The sequence below is a fragment of the Schistocerca piceifrons genome, unplaced genomic scaffold (assembly GCF_021461385.2).
Source record: "Schistocerca piceifrons isolate TAMUIC-IGC-003096 unplaced genomic scaffold, iqSchPice1.1 HiC_scaffold_943, whole genome shotgun sequence".
Classification (NCBI taxonomy): Eukaryota; Metazoa; Arthropoda; class Insecta; order Orthoptera; family Acrididae; genus Schistocerca; species Schistocerca piceifrons.
In genome coordinates this window covers 567501-585000 of record NW_025729216.1, presented here as the reverse complement: position 1 = coordinate 585000, position 17500 = coordinate 567501, and the positions used below count along the sequence as shown (strand labels likewise).

General features: G+C 53.1%; 2 non-coding genes and 1 pseudogene across 2 annotated transcripts; all 3 read right to left on the bottom strand.

The window, feature by feature from the left end:
• The window catches only part of LOC124772599, a 7963-nt pseudogene extending 3761 nt beyond the window's left edge, over positions 1–4202 (bottom strand).
• A 188-nt stretch (positions 4203–4390) lies between these two features.
• On the bottom strand, positions 4391–4545 carry LOC124772948. Its single transcript, XR_007014399.1, has one exon. It is a non-coding gene; the product is annotated as a 5.8S ribosomal RNA (ribosomal RNA).
• Positions 4546–4896: 351 nt separating this feature from the next.
• LOC124772940 lies at positions 4897–6805 on the bottom strand. The gene has a single exon (XR_007014391.1). It is a non-coding gene; the product is annotated as a small subunit ribosomal RNA (ribosomal RNA).
• Positions 6806–17500: the final 10695 nt, after the last annotated feature.

The following is a 17500-nucleotide window of genomic DNA, read 5'->3' as shown; positions in this document are numbered from 1 at the left end:
TCCTCATGTGTGACCGGCCCCCATATGCACTCGAGAGCGACAGGCTCTGAGTGCGGGAGGAGGCGGTCACGAATGAAGCCCGCGGTGGAGATGGGCTTCTTGGTGAAGAGGTCCGCCCAGAAGTCCAGCAGACCAGGGATGGCAGGTGGCGGCTGGAGCAGGGTGCCATCCAAGAGGCCGCGCACGCAACGTGCACGCGACCGTCGGAAGGCATCCTGCGTTCTCGCGTACTCCCAGCGGCGCCGCTTGCGCTTCTGCGTCGGCGGCGCGGCAGGCGGCCGCTTCGATGGTTGGCGCGGCCGCTGTGTCCTGGTGATCGATCTCTCCCCTCTGGACCCGACCGACGCAAGGGCATCCGGGAGCATGCCCAGGATGACATCGGGCGGCGTGCCCCGCCCCAGACCTATGACACGATCCAGGGCAGAGAAACGCTGGGCGGAAGCGGGTAGCCCCGCCAGATGCTCCCAGATGGCGGCGTCAGTCGGCCCCTCCGGCGGCGGCCCGGTGGTGTCGGCCGCGAAGTCCTCGGCTGCGTCGACGGGCGGCGCAGCGGCCTCGCCCGCGTCAGGCAGCGGGCTCGCTGCTCCCCGGCGGGACGCCGGCTCTTCCCCCCGACCGATCTCAAGCGCCTCCATGAATTGGCGGACAAGCTGCTTGTGGGCAGCTTGCCGCCGTCGGCACTTGATTGCCTCAAGCGTTCGGTCGGGGAACATCCTGATGAGTTCTTGATTTACAAAGAAGAACCGGGCGTCCCTCTCGAGGAACAGTTCGGCCTCTGCCTTGGCGAGCGACAGGACTTCTTCCTCCGTCCACCTCGCGCGATGCCTCTCCGTGACGATCTCCGCGTTGGCGGCCGCAAGGTGTTGGCGGCGGCGATGGACCCCGAGACCGTTCTTGGTGGTGAAGCTGCGGTGGCACTCACTACAGGTGTATTCAGCTGCAAAAGTTACAAGATTTTCGGCACGGCCGGTTGGCCGGCTAGGTGCTGGGGGAGTTGGGGTGGCACCTTCAGCGGAAGGGCCACCACTTATTCTCTGATTACTGCCCCCAACTAAAAAAAGGGATAGTGCGAGGGGGGGCTGGTAACCCCCCCAAGCCCCTGGTGCGGTCTTCCACTCTGCGAAAATCAGCGGGCCCACGAGAAGGGGAGAAGACCGCAGGAGAGGAGAGGCTAAGAGGGCTAGGCCCATGTATTGCGCATCACTCTCCCTGTAACTATAACCCAAGGAAGGCACCTCGCAGCAGCAGCACGACTACATCAAGACCGCACTTCGAAAAGCCAAGTCCGGATGCAGCCACACCGCCGCCACTTGGCCACCTTAAGAGAGTCATAGTTACTCCCGCCGTTTACCCGCGCTTGCTTGAATTTCTTCACGTTGACATTCAGAGCACTGGGCAGAAATCACATTGCGTCAACACCCGCTAGGGCCATCGCAATGCTTTGTTTTAATTAGACAGTCGGATTCCTCCAGTCCGTGCCAGTTCTGAGTTGATCGTTGAATGGCGGCCGAAGAGAATCCGCGCACCCGCGCGCCCCCGGAGGAGCACGCTAAGGCGGACGCGGCCTCGCAGCAAGGAAGATCCGTGGGAGGCCAAGGCACGGGACCGAGCTCGGATCCTGCACGCAGGTTGAAGCACCGGGGCGCGAACGCCGCGCAGGCGCGCGCATCCTGCACCGCCGGCCAGCACGAGGCCGACCAACGGCGAGAGCAGACCACGCCCGCGCTAAACGCCCGCACTTACCGGCACCCCTACGGCACTCACCTCGCCCAGGCCCGGCACGTTAGCGCTGACCCACTTCCCGACCAAGCCCGACACGCCCCGATCCTCAGAGCCAATCCTTATCCCGAAGTTACGGATCCAATTTGCCGACTTCCCTTACCTACATTATTCTATCGACTAGAGGCTCTTCACCTTGGAGACCTGCTGCGGATATGGGTACGAACCGGCGCGACACCTCCACGTGGCCCTCTCCCGGATTTTCAAGGTCCGAGGGGAAGATCGGGACACCGCCGCAACTGCGGTGCTCTTCGCGTTCCAAACCCTATCTCCCTGCTAGAGGATTCCAGGGAACTCGAACGCTCATGCAGAAAAGAAAACTCTTCCCCGATCTCCCGACGGCGTCTCCGGGTCCTTTTGGGTTACCCCGACGAGCATCTCTAAAAGAGGGGCCCGACTTGTATCGGTTCCGCTGCCGGGTTCCGGAATAGGAACCGGATTCCCTTTCGCCCAACGGGGGCCAGCACAAAGCGCATCATGCTATGACGGCCCCCATCAACATCGGATTTCTCCTAGGGCTTAGGATCGACTGACTCGTGTGCAACGGCTGTTCACACGAAACCCTTCTCCGCGTCAGCCCTCCAGGGCCTCGCTGGAGTATTTGCTACTACCACCAAGATCTGCACCGACGGCGGCTCCAGGCAGGCTCACGCCCAGACCCTTCTGCGCCCACCGCCGCGACCCTCCTACTCGTCAGGGCTTCGCGGCCGGCCGCAAGGACCGGCCATGACTGCCAGACTGACGGCCGAGTATAGGCACGACGCTTCAGCGCCATCCATTTTCAGGGCTAGTTGCTTCGGCAGGTGAGTTGTTACACACTCCTTAGCGGATTCCGACTTCCATGGCCACCGTCCTGCTGTCTTAAGCAACCAACGCCTTTCATGGTTTCCCATGAGCGTCGATTCGGGCGCCTTAACTCGGCGTTTGGTTCATCCCACAGCGCCAGTTCTGCTTACCAAAAGTGGCCCACTTGGCACTCCGATCCGAGTCGTTTGCTCGCGGCTTCAGCATATCAAGCAAGCCGGAGATCTCACCCATTTAAAGTCTGAGAATAGGTTGAGGTCGTTTCGGCCCCAAGGCCTCTAATCATTCGCTTTACCGGATGAGACTCGTACGAGCACCAGCTATCCTGAGGGAAACTTCGGAGGGAACCAGCTACTAGATGGTTCGATTAGTCTTTCGCCCCTATACCCAGCTCCGACGATCGATTTGCACGTCAGAATCGCTACGGACCTCCATCAGGGTTTCCCCTGACTTCGTCCTGGCCAGGCATAGTTCACCATCTTTCGGGTCCCAACGTGTACGCTCTAGGTGCGCCTCACCTCGCAATGAGGACGAGACGCCCCGGGAGTGCGGAGGCCGCCGCCCCGTGAAGGGCGGGGAAGCCCCATCCTCCCTCGGCCCGCGCAAGGCGAGACCTTCACTTTCATTACGCCTTTAGGTTTCGTACAGCCCAATGACTCGCGCACATGTTAGACTCCTTGGTCCGTGTTTCAAGACGGGTCGTGAAATTGTCCAAAGCTGAAGCGCCGCTGACGGGAGCGATTATTCCGCCCGAGAGCATCCCGAGCCAACAGCGGCGCGGGTCCGGGGCCGGGCCAGGTAGGTCCGTCATCCGGGAAGAACCGCGCGCGCTTGCCGGGAGCCCGAGCGCCCAAAGGGGCGAATCGACTCCTCCAGATATACCGCCGGGCAGCCAGCCAGGACACCGGGGCTCTGCCCAACAGACGCGAACCGAGGCCCGCGGAAGGACAGGCTGCGCACCCGGGCCGTAGGCCGGCACCCAGCGGGTCGCGACGTCCTACTAGGGGAGAAGTGCGGCCCACCGCACACCGGAACGGCCCCACCCCGCGGCGAGTGGAAAGGCAACCGGACACGACCCCGCCGCGGATTGCTCCGCGCGGGCGGCCGGCCCCATCTGCCGAGGGCGGAGGCCAGTGGCCGGATGGGCGTGAATCTCACCCGTTCGACCTTTCGGACTTCTCACGTTTACCCCAGAACGGTTTCACGTACTTTTGAACTCTCTCTTCAAAGTTCTTTTCAACTTTCCCTCACGGTACTTGTTCGCTATCGGTCTCGTGGTCATATTTAGTCTCAGATGGAGTTTACCACCCACTTGGAGCTGCACTCTCAAGCAACCCGACTCGAAGGAGAGGTCCCGCCGACGCTCGCACCGGCCGCTACGGGCCTGGCACCCTCTACGGGCCGTGGCCTCATTCAAGTTGGACTTGGGCTCGGCGCGAGGCGTCGGGGTAGTGGACCCTCCCAAACACCACATGCCACGACAGGCGGCAGCCTGCGGGGTTCGGTGCTGGACTCTTCCCTGTTCGCTCGCCGCTACTGGGGGAATCCTTGTTAGTTTCTTTTCCTCCGCTTAGTAATATGCTTAAATTCAGCGGGTAGTCTCGCCTGCTCTGAGGTCGTTGTACGAGGTGTCGCACGCCACACCGCCAGCCGGCTGTGCACGCTACCGAGAAAGTACCGGTATGCGAACCGCCAGGCGACGGGCGCGCATCGCACGTTTGAGGAGACGCGGCCGGCCCCACAGGCGGCCGCGACACTCCCAGGTCTGCGAAGCGGGGCAAACGCCGCGCGCTTCAGTATACGTAGCCGACCCTCAGCCAGACGTGGCCCGGGAACGGAATCCATGGACCGCAATGTGCGTTCGAAACGTCGATGTTCATGTGTCCTGCAGTTCACATGTCGACGCGCAATTTGCTGCGTTCTTCATCGACCCACGAGCCGAGTGATCCACCGTCCTGGGTGATCTTTTCTCAGTTTCCGCCGCCTCTTTCGAGACGGTCGCATAGGCGGGAGTGAGGCGTGTGGCGGCCCCTGTTCCAGCGTTCTGTGTCCAACGGCCTCACGGCCGACGGGCGTCGTACGGCTCCACACCGGAGCGGACAGGCACTCGGGCGAAAGTCATTCAAAACCGGCGCCAGGCGCCAGGTGCCGCACGCCAGCCGCTCCAGCGCTTCAGCGCTCGTACCACACAACATTGCCGCTAGTTTTGAGAGGCACGCGTGGTTCCGCACGCGGCGCACGGCTACTGCGAGCCGTACAGGTAGCGTGTTGCGCGACACGACACGCACATCGAAAGACATGCAGTCTAGTCGGTAATGATCCTTCCGCAGGTTCACCTACGGAAACCTTGTTACGACTTTTACTTCCTCTAAATGATCAAGTTTGGTCATCTTTCCGGTAGCATCGGCAACGACAGAGTCAATGCCGCGTACCAGTCCGAAGACCTCACTAAATCATTCAATCGGTAGTAGCGACGGGCGGTGTGTACAAAGGGCAGGGACGTAATCAACGCGAGCTTATGACTCGCGCTTACTGGGAATTCCTCGTTCATGGGGAACAATTGCAAGCCCCAATCCCTAGCACGAAGGAGGTTCAGCGGGTTACCCCGACCTTTCGGCCTAGGAAGACACGCTGATTCCTTCAGTGTAGCGCGCGTGCGGCCCAGAACATGTAAGGGCATCACAGACCTGTTATTGCTCAATCTCGTGCGGCTAGAAGCCGCCTGTCCCTCTAAGAAGAAAAGTAATCGCTGACAGCACGAAGGATGTCACGCGACTAGTTAGCAGGCTAGAGTCTCGTTCGTTATCGGAATTAACCAGACAAATCGCTCCACCAACTAAGAACGGCCATGCACCACCACCCACCGAATCAAGAAAGAGCTATCAATCTGTCAATCCTTCCGGTGTCCGGGCCTGGTGAGGTTTCCCGTGTTGAGTCAAATTAAGCCGCAGGCTCCACTCCTGGTGGTGCCCTTCCGTCAATTCCTTTAAGTTTCAGCTTTGCAACCATACTTCCCCCGGAACCCAAAAGCTTTGGTTTCCCGGAGGCTGCCCGCCGAGTCATCGGAGGAACTGCGGCGGATCGCTGGCTGGCATCGTTTATGGTTAGAACTAGGGCGGTATCTGATCGCCTTCGAACCTCTAACTTTCGTTCTTGATTAATGAAAACATACTTGGCAAATGCTTTCGCTTCTGTTCGTCTTGCGACGATCCAAGAATTTCACCTCTAACGTCGCAATACGAATGCCCCCGCCTGTCCCTATTAATCATTACCTCGGGTTCCGAAAACCAACAAAATAGAACCGAGGTCCTATTCCATTATTCCATGCACACAGTATTCAGGCGGGCTTGCCTGCTTTAAGCACTCTAATTTGTTCAAAGTAAACGTGCCGGCCCACCGAGACACTCAATAAAGAGCACCCTGGTAGGATTTCAACGGGGTCCGCCTCGGGACGCACGAGCACGCACGGGGCGGTCGCACGCCTTCAGCTCGCCCCACCGGCAGGACGTCCCACGATACATGCCAGTTAAACACCGACGGGCGGTGAACCAACAGCGTGGGACACAAATCCAACTACGAGCTTTTTAACCGCAACAACTTTAATATACGCTATTGGAGCTGGAATTACCGCGGCTGCTGGCACCAGACTTGCCCTCCAATAGATACTCGTTAAAGGATTTAAAGTGTACTCATTCCGATTACGGGGCCTCGGATGAGTCCCGTATCGTTATTTTTCGTCACTACCTCCCCGTGCCGGGAGTGGGTAATTTGCGCGCCTGCTGCCTTCCTTGGATGTGGTAGCCGTTTCTCAGGCTCCCTCTCCGGAATCGAACCCTGATTCCCCGTTACCCGTTACAACCATGGTAGGCGCAGAACCTACCATCGACAGTTGATAAGGCAGACATTTGAAAGATGCGTCGCCGGTACGAGGACCGTGCGATCAGCCCAAAGTTATTCAGAGTCACCAAGGCAAACGGACCGGACGAGCCGACCGATTGGTTTTGATCTAATAAAAGCGTCCCTTCCATCTCTGGTCGGGACTCTGTTTGCATGTATTAGCTCTAGAATTACCACAGTTATCCAAGTAACGTGGGTACGATCTAAGGAACCATAACTGATTTAATGAGCCATTCGCGGTTTCACCTTAATGCGGCTTGTACTGAGACATGCATGGCTTAATCTTTGAGACAAGCATATGACTACTGGCAGGATCAACCAGGGAGCTGCGTCAACTAGAGCTGAGCAGCCGGCCGCCCGGGAGTGTGTCCCGGGGGCCCGCGCGAACACGCAAGCGTCCGCTCAATCATTCTGCAAACAGGAGGAGGCTGAGCTCCCCTGCACAATACACCTCGAAACCCTCTCAGGTCCCGGCGGCGCGCAGCGCCGTCCCAAGTACTTGGTCGGGTTCGAGAGAGGCGCAATCGCCCGGAGTTAGGCGAGTAGACGCTTTCGGTGCGACCACCCGTGCTCCCAACTGAGCTTGCCGCTGCCGACAGAGGCCCGGGAGCGTGCTGTCGTGGCATTGCCGGCGGGAGACAACACGCGCCACCTACGGTGACCGGCAGCTCCAACGCCAGCGCCACAGAAGGACAAAAGCCCCACTTGGGTGCCGAAGCGAACTCTCCCAGCACAGCGCACGCGCCAACACATCCGCACAGCTGCGATACAAACCACCAGCGAGAACCGCTGGGGCGACCGAGCAGCAGACGGCGTCGCGGCGCCGAGCGCCGGGCGGCGGCGCATCCTCAACGCACACAGTCCTCAATCGGACCAGCACACTGAAGATGTCCACCGCGCTTCGCACCGGGCCCGCGAGGACCTACTTTGGCCGCACGGCGCCGCGCGCAGGGTGCGCCGGCGCGCAGCTGCGACGCCTGCCGCGTCCGTCGGCCGGCGCGCCTGCCACTGGCCGCCCCCACCAGCCGGCTGTAGCGCGTGCGCCCACGCACCGCGCGGCCAGCACGCCGGGAGGCGCCCCCTCACCGGCCGGGGACGGTCCCACCCAGCCACCGCCGCGTATCGCTTCACACCCAGATGCCGTTCAGTTTCGTCGGCATGGTGGGTATCGCTGGAACAACCGGTTAGTACCTCAACCTATCGTCGCCATCACCGATTCACCCCTAGCGAGAACAACCGCACCACAACAGGTTACCATTTCTTCATTTGCGTAACTTCACCAGAAAACGCAGGCGTCCATCGCCATTTGCAACTTCAACGATTATTGCATGCCTGTGTCAGGTGTCACGCCACACTACGTCTGCCCACATACACGCAACAAAATGTGCACGCCTAGACAATACGTGGAAGGTGGCCCCCGTACGTATGCGATGTCCATTGCTCGAACGACTGTCAACCGGCCTCTGTAGCATGTCGCAGATATGGAACGCGGTGCACCATGCCATCACGGTGTGTGAGGAGAGACGACTAGGTCCGAATACATCAACAGACAGCTCTTGCTGATCGCCATCCACGGCGTCCGTTCCTCCCACACGTCTCTATGGCGTACCACACTGCAATCCAGCTCTCATAGGGAGACGACACGTAGCTGCGTGCACAATATTTGCACTGTATGGTCCGCCGTTTTTGGGCGCAGTCGTTGTACGGTCACACATGTGCCACGATGTATCATTCAGTACATAAGGACGAATGTGCAGTACAGATTGTGGTTCACGCGTACGACATCAGCGGACAGTTGACACAGGCCGCACCACAACGTAGCCTGCGTACGTCGCATGCGAAGGGCATTGAACATGCAAACTTGTCACCAACCAGCTTGCGAAGGCAGGGGGCAAGGTGGGGACGTGGGGACGTGGGGAGGGGTGGGGGGGGGGGCGGCATGTACGTCCTGCTGCCATCCACATTACAGTGTACAGCAGGAGCATGTGGAAAGTCAGCAAGACTTGCAAGGTGTTTAACATGAAGCGATACACAGGGGAGCGGGCAGTGCGAGTAGCGAACTATATTGCGAGGGTTGCGGGTGGGCAACACTACACTAATTGAACGAGTCGTATAACAATTACAGAGCAGGTTTAGGCGACAACGTGGGTTACGTTAGCGGACAACGTGGGTTAGGTTAGGGGACAACATGGGTTAGGTTAGGGGACAACATGGGTTAGGTTAGGGGACAACATGGGTTAGGTTAAGGCACAACATGGGTTAGGTTAAGGCACAACATGGGTTAGGTTAGGGGACAACATGGGTTAGGTTAGGGGACAACATGGGTTAGGTTAGGGGACAACATGGGTTAGGTTAGGGGACAACATGGGTTAGGTTAGGGGACAACATGGGTTAGGTTAGGGGACAACATGGGTTAGGTTAGGGGACAACATGGGTTAGGTTAGGGGACAACATGGGTTAGGTTAGGGGACAACATGGGTTAGGTTAGGGGACAACATGGGTTAGGTTAGGGTACAACATGGGTTAGGTTAAGGTACAACATGGGTTAGGTTAAGGTACAACATGGGTTAGGTTAAGGTACAACATGGGTTAGGTTAATGTACAACATGGGTTAGGTTAAGGCACAACATGGGTTAGGTTAAGGCACAACATGGGTTAGGTTAAGGCACAACATGGGTTAGGTTAAGGCACAACATGGGTTAGGTTAAGGCACAACATGGGTTAGGTTAAGGCACAACATGGGTTAGGTTAAGGCACAACATGGGTTAGGTTAAGGCACAACATGGGTTAGGTTAAGGCACAACATGGGTTAGGTTAAGGCACAACATGGGTTAGGTTAAGGCACAACATGGGTTAGGTTAAGGCACAACATGGGTTAGGTTAAGGCACAACATGGGTTAGGTTAAGGCACAACATGGGTTAGGTTAAGGCACAACATGGGTTAGGTTAAGGCACAACATGGGTTAGGTTAAGGCACAACATGGGTTAGGTTAGGTTACACGTTGTTGTAAGGAAAGGTGTAGGGGGGGGGGGGCGGGGGCGGCACGTTCGTTGATAGTGATTATAGTAAGTGAATGCTTGTGACATGATGAGATTTGTCACGTCAGGATGCACCTTTGGCTTATTAGAGGCGGCGCTCCAATTCTATGCTTGTGTCAGACCTGTGTCTTTGACTCAGGTCATTGTTTGTGGGCTGTGACAGGAGGTACTATTGTGATGTTGGGTGCACCGTTGTATAGGACATGTGTGGGTATTGGTGCCTTATCTGCGCAATGGTGGATGTCGAAAGGGGGGGATATTCTATTTTCCGCATGGACCTCCTGGTCTGGTTGTGAGAGTGTGGATTGTGTAATGTGGCGGAGAGGATGCACTGGATGTTGTTCCATGCTGGTGCTTACATATTGTATGTGCGCCCGTTAGAAGCAGAGAGTGGTGCGTGATGAGAGTGTCTGGCTGACGTGTGGTTCCCATTGTGGGCACACTCTTTCAGCATGTATACGGACAGTTGTATATATATTCTGTAATTTGATGGCTCTGCATTGATTACTAATCAGCGCCGTGTGTACGGGTAATCTGGTTCCAGTCCAAAATGTTCCATCTGTGTACATTAGTGACAAAGACTCCCCCCATGCAGTGGGGCTCGGTCTGTTATAACTCTTCCGCGTAATATATTTGCCCCACGTTTTTGCGACTGCGAGTGCGAGTGCGAGTGCGAGTGCAACGCGAATGGGGACCGACATGCTGATGGCTCGGTATCGGACGCCGTACAGTGAGCAACGCGATCGCGTCTCTCGCTCGTAAGTGGTACAGGTCGCGGCTCATGTATAGGGACAGCATCATACATGGCAGCTCTGGGATGGGTTTCCCCTTTCCAGAGGTGGAATATCATCAGGGATCCCTGAGCTACTGCTCATCCTCCCTTCAAGTCCACCCCCACGTGTCCACTAACCAACTCCACCACGACAAAGGGAACCAGCTTGCAAAAACTACCCCCATTTTTGGGGGAATGGACCTTCCATTTGAAGAGCGCCTTTAGCCACCCTTTGGGGTGCCCACGGGGAACCACGTGGAGGCGGCGCCGCCACTGCTGACGGCGACCCTTTCGTCAGCAGTATAGCATCCACTTACAGCATGTTCGTACAAATGAGGGGACCCAGGGGGACAACCTGTAGTTCCCAGGCTGGCGAGGCCCACATGCTGTCGATCACCAGTTTCCTGGGATCTTAGCCATTTTCTGACCATACAGGTGGTCATCTAACCCTCCGACATACCCTACTTGCCACTGGTGTCCCAGGATCCATGTAGAGGTATCATTGGTGGTTTTTTTTGAGAGGCAGCTCTTCACCCCTCCACTCTCAGCCATGGTCCTCCAAGTGTCCAAGAATTTAGGGCTGTTTCGGAATCATTGGGTCTCGAAACTTTTGTTGTTCCCCTAGGCTGAGATTAGCTTCCTTCGGTCGCTTCCTGATTTTTCTGGAGTAAATCGTGATACTTACTCTGTGTTATGCAGTATCCTCGCAACTTCCCGAATATCGAAAGCTTCCTCTGCGAATTCCTTTATCGCTAAGTAGCTTTCTTTTGTCCTTAATAGATTTTCCTTTGACCTGATGGATTCAGGTCCCAATACCCCCATAAGCTGTTCTCTGGGTTCGTTGTATAGTGTGCAGGTGTAGACTATGTGATTTGAGTCTTCTTCCTCGCCACATGTGCATCTGCCATTGTCTTCTATTCCCAGCTCATATATTTTCTTTTTCAGACCGTGGCCTGTCAGAAGACATGTCAGGGAGTATGGTGGAACCAAGCCCCCACGCCAGCCTGTCTGCCATAGTTCCACATTTGGTACCCAGCTAAAAGTTTCCCTGCCATTCTGTGTCCTGTTCCACCTTTCCTGCCACTCTTCCTGCAACATACAGTTTATATGTTTGTTAGCAATAGATCTAGGGTTTTGCCCCATGACAGCTCTTGGAACCTGGAACCCAGCAACCGAGCCAGCCATTCCATGTTTGGTATGGTATAGCAAGGCTGCTTTGACTATCTCCAGATCAAGTGGCATACACCCTGTGAGTACTTGGAGAGCATCAGTTGACACAGTCCGGCAGGCTCTGGTCATCTGTAAAAGAAATGGTCGTTGGATTGAGTCTAGTATGCGTTTGACATACCGGTGCTTCGTCCGATCTGCCCACGCTGCTGCACCATACCTGCAAACAGAGAGACAGAGACCTTGGTATATTAGTTTTAGTGATTTCTTTTGCAGACCCCACTCTGTTCTGGTCACCCTCAGGAGTGTACCTGAGACTTCACCCAGCTTCTTCTGAATGTTCCTCACATGAGGTGTGAACCACAGTCTTTCGTCAAGGGTTATTCCCAGATATGTGAACTCTTGGACAAACTTTATATTCTTGCCCTCAAATGGTATGGTAGGCGGTCTGTGCCTATCGAAAGTGCCCCTGATGGTCATGGCGACTGTTTTGTGATGGGATATTGCAAGCTTGTTCTGTCTCGTCCACCTGCTGACTTCGCCTAATGCTGTTTTTGCTCGTTCCTCTATTTGTTTCCTACTTTGCCCCTTAATTATGATTGCCAGGTCGTCTGCGTAGGCCACCTTTGCCCACTGCTCGCCCTCCCTCTCGACAACCATCTCGTCAAAGACGAGGTTCCAGAGGAATGGGCCACAAATGGAGCCTTGTGGACAACCCTTTGTGACCCATTTCTCCACGACACCAGCCTTGCTGCTCACCATCACTTTTCGGTTCCTAAAATAATCTCCCATCAGGTCGTACAGGTTTCGTGGGCATTGGATTTGTCTTAGTCGCCTCATAACGCTGGGCCACCATAGGTTATCAAAGGCGCCTGCTATATCTACAAACACTACAACAACGTACCTCTCCTCACATTGTACGTGGCTTAGTACTTGCCTAATGGCCATCTCTGTTGATGCACCTTTCCTGAAGCCAAACTGATTTGGGGCCTTCAGGTCCGATTCCTCATATCGTTTCTCAAGACGATTTACAATAAGCCGTTCTAGGACTTTCCCTAGGATGGGGAGAAGGCATATTGGGCGGTATGATTTTGGCTCATCCCTTGGTTTGTCCTCCGATTTGAGAAGTATGCACACTCTTCCTTTCTTCCATGTTTCTGGGACTCTCCTTTCCCGTAGACAGGTGTTGTATATCTCTGAAAGGAGGTGAGGGCTGGTATGCCATACTCTTTTGATCACTGCATCATCAATGCCATCAGGACCTGTTGCTCTTCCTGGTTTGCAGGCCTTAATAGCAGCGCCTATTTCCTCAGTTGTAAAGTCTGGATCCAGCTCCACATTGTTGTAACTCTCGTTTTCGAGTTTCACAACTAGCTGATCTTCAGTATCCTGATCCGCATCGTCGTCAGGTAAGAGGGTTTGGAGCAGTGATTTTATAGTCTCTTCCCATGTCATGGTAAGAGTCTGGTTCCCAGTTTTAATGTTGCTAATTACATTCTCTGTGCCGTATTTAGGCTGGAGTACCCTTCTCGTTATGGCCCATGGATCGTTTTTGTCACAGTCAGAGACCCACTTCTGCCATGTCTCTTCTTTCGCCTTGGCTATTTCCTTGTTGAACCTGTTTTTAATTTTGTTGTAGTTGCTCTTTGCAGCTACCAGAGCAGTTTCGTTTCCGCTTTTGCGTGTGTGTTGTAGTAATCGCCGTGCAGACATGGTATCCCGCCGCAGGTTTGCTAGTTTTGTGTTCCACCATGGTACTGGATTTTGCACCTGTCTCTTCCTTCTCATTGATTTTTTACAGCTCTCATAGACTGCCACCTGCAGTCTGTTTACCTTTTCGTTGACTCCCTCCTGTGGATTTTGTAGCCAGTTCTCTGTGGCACTAATGAGCTGTCTATCAAAAATGGACCACTTTGCACAGCTTGTATTGTAATTTGGGAGTTCTTCTTTTGCCCTCATTCTTTGGGGTACTCTGGCCTCATAAGTGATCGCCCTGTGGTCACTTGATGTCCATTCCTCATGGACCATCCACCTACACAGCATTCTGGCAGCTAAGGGTGTACATATAGTAACATCGATATTACTCTCCCCATTGGGCCCACTGAAAGTAGTTAGCTGCGATCTCTCATTTATGACCAGAAGACCATGTTGAGAGATAAAGTCCTCCAACTTTCTGCCTGCCTCGTCTGTTGTTTGGCTGTGCCAGACTGGTGAGTTGGCATTTGTATCAGCTCCTATGACTATTGCTTTCCCACTCAGTTTGTCCAGGATGACCTCCAATTCTTGGAGGAACTGATCTATAGGTGAACCATATTGGCAGTAGAGGCTAACTACATAAATCTCGCCAAAATTCCCACTTACACTAGCAACAGCCATGTGCTTGTTGCAGAAATTTGTGAGCTGCATTGCTGTTAGTGTCTGTGACCTAGCTGCTATAGCTGCCTTTGTCGCTCCATCTTTGGCGCTATACATGAGCTGGTAATTTGGGGGATAGCCTACTACTTTGTTGTTTATACAGTAGGGTTCCTGTATCAACAGCACATCCACATTCTCCTCATTTACCCTCTGTGCCAGTTGATCAGGGACTACTTTTGCCCTTTGCCCATTTATTTGGAGAATCCTTATGACATTGTTCTGTGTGCCAGTCCCTTGTCTTCTTCCAGTTCGCAGAACTGAATCGTCCCTACTGGCCATAATCAGTTCTGTAGGTTATTATGGCCTTCACTCTGTTATATTCTGGGCAGGATTTCTCTGTTACGGCATGGTTGTGTGGCTTCTTAGCACGCTTGCAGTTTGCACAGTGTGCTTGCTGATCTTTCGTTGGGCAGTCCTTGTAGGTGTGTCCAGATGCTGCGCAGTGACCACAGGTGTTTTCTGCACTCGTGCACTTTGCAGCTGTGTGTCCATGTCCCTGGCATTTAAAACACCTGTTTATGTTGTTGTAGTTTCTCACTTTGTGTGAGGTACAATTTATGTAGACACGGCCCTGCTGTGTTAGCTTATTCCAGATCTCTGGTGTTGTCTCCAAAACCAAGTTTACATCTTCCCGTTCCTTTGGGCCAGTCTTGAACAGCACCTTGATGCCATCCATAACTTCTTCCTGAGACGTGTTGAGCCTGGAGAGGTTTCTTTCAAACAGCTCAGTTTTCATCTCCTCTTCTGTTGTCTGTCTTGGGACGTCGAAAATGATTACTTTTGGATTTCTTTTCTTTGGATCTGATATAGCAATTCCGGACTGAGCTATGTCTCCACACTTCCTTATTTTTTCTGCATCCTGATCGTTTGGGACCTCAAGAACAATGCCTTTGTCTTTTACTGCCTTACATTTTGAGATCCTTACATCTTTTAGTGAAGTGGCGATTAGCGTCCTTACTGTTTCTTGAAGTTCTTTGTCCGTTTTCTGAGCTCCCTCTGCTGGTTTGATCATGAGAATTTTTGGTTGCTGGGTCTTCCTGGGCTCGTTTTTTGGTATGGATGGTTGTGCCGCTGCCTTGCTGGCATAGCTCTCGACTTTTACAGGAGATGTATTTAGAGTAGCCTTGACACATCTCAGCTCTGTTGTGAGCTCTAGAATATCCATTTCATATTTCTTCAGTATCTGCTCGTATACTGACAGTTTCCCTAGTATGAATTTCTTCTGGGCATTGTTTATCTTGTTGTTCTCGTTAAACAGAAACGCCTCCATCTCTTCTCTTATGTTTGTCATTGCTTGTAGGTCGGTACATGTCTTAGCTCCTTCCTTGTCACTTGGATTCATGGAATTTCGGCCCACTTCCTTTCCTATATCTACATTTTCTTTACTGGGCCCCATTTTGGGGCGGCTTTTCAGAGCTCTTCTCTTCCTTAGGGCTTAGACTTCCACCTGTGATGAGAACACTTCAGGGAACAGAAAACTTATATGGCAAGTTTGCTCTAGGTGCCAGCCACTATCCTCTTCCACCTTCACACATTTACATGATATTTCTTATGTAACTAGAGTTCTATAACCTAAGATAAAAAAAAAAAAAAAAAAAAGAAAGTAGAGTTACTAACCTAATAATAACATGAGAAGTATAAGGGCCCTATGTAACGTACGATGCTAAAAACCAAGGAGTCTATTTCCTATCGTCGACGTTCATGCAGAGCTGACAGCTACACAGTACATACGACTTAACTTCTCTGAAAGTATTTCCTAACCTAGCATGGACTAAACAATAAGACACACATATTGGGAGAGGGAGAAATACAAACTACAGACAAAATGATAACAACGAAGGTGCTGTCACAGCACACGATTTATCTTTTCAGTTCCATTTCCTAACCTAAACACACATTTACACAATATTAAACACCTGCTCAGCCTGATCGATTTCCTTCCATCGATGTTCATGCATGAGAGCTGTCACTGCACTCGATTTTTCTTTTCAGTTTACTATCCTAACCTAACACATAGTTACACAGTTTCATAATTACAGACACATGTTGCACGCGATCTTTCTCATGTTGATAGTGTTTTACCCTAACAGACAGCAGAGGATGTAGGGACAGGCTATAATTATACCACCTGCAGGAAATGTGAGGGCAGACTATAACACGTCAACAGAAAGGCTGGTGTCATTGGTGACTGCCGAGCGAGAGGGTCAGTTCTGCAATAAGAGCCCTACTCATTGAAGAAATGAGAAACGTGGAGGAACAGAGAGCACTTCACTAACTACAGCTTTCGAGTTTCGGCTATGTGACTTCCGATTACGAAAGAAGAATGACAATAGCTGCTATACTATGGTCGGAGAACAAGGCATTTTACACTCCATCTGCCAGTAGATGAACCATATAGCACTCGCCTTGTCTTGAGTTTCCCCTAGAGACCGTCGCTAAGCCACTGCTAACAGATTTCTTCGCGCAGCGTGCCGCGCAGTACAGGTCGCCCGCGCGTGTGCGCAGGCCGTAAGGAAATACTGCTCCACTGCTATATTATGACAGAAGGACCACTATTTCTCTACGTCAACCGATAGAGGATGAAAAGGCGTACGGGAACACGTGTTTGATAGTTTCCTACAGGCAGGATTTGGCCGCAGAAATCTGCAGTTCCCGTCACCATTCGGTCGTTTCGGTATCTTTGCTTGCAATGGCAGTACTATTGAACTCACAAGGAAAAACGTGCTTCCCTCTACATCACTGGATAGCACGATACATGGAGAACACTATCACATGCGTACAATCCTGCTACCGAAAGCCGTCACGTGGATGCAAGCGGATTACTACAGAAAACGCAGTGTGCGCGCGGTCCGACACGTGGCCGCTCCGATGTCGTCACTTACAGTGCCTATAGCTCCTAAACACACAAAAGAATGTACACTTCTCTGTTCATATTTGGATAGAGAAACACATGGGGAACAGCAGTGCATGCGTTCAAAACAGCTATCAGCTACCGTCAGGCGGATGCAAACGGATTACTGCATAGGCGCGGAAGAAAGACGACGCGTGTGCGCGCCCATAGGAAAAATCAATTTAATAGCTCTATTCTAAAAGGTACGCCACAATTTCTCTATGTCGTCAGATAGAGTACAAGAACGTTTACCAATCGGTGGTGTTGAACTTCTCCGAACACCCCCTCTTTGGATGATTATCGGCAACTTCCGGTCGCCACGTGGTTACCACGCGTTCTTCGGTTTGATTGCCTGTATCTTTTAAACTATCAATGGAAAACCCACATGTTTACACACTGTCCGCTGGAGGAAGACCTGGAGAACACAGCCGTGTACTTGAAAGCCAGATAACGACTGAAGCTACGCGGATGGAAACGGATTTCTAAAAGCACGTGGTGCACGCGGAGATGCGCGCGAGACAAAGGGCAACACACGACCACCAAAACAGCACTTTCCAGGCACAGTGGGTCACTTTACTGCACATTTACAGATGAAATATATTTACTGCACCTGTCCAGTACCACTGAAGTGGCAAGAATTCACGAGTTTGTGGTAAGTCATGGCTTTACGAAAACATCGTTTTTTTTTCGAAAAATTGGACACAAATACCTTTTCGAGGACCCAGGAGATACGCCAG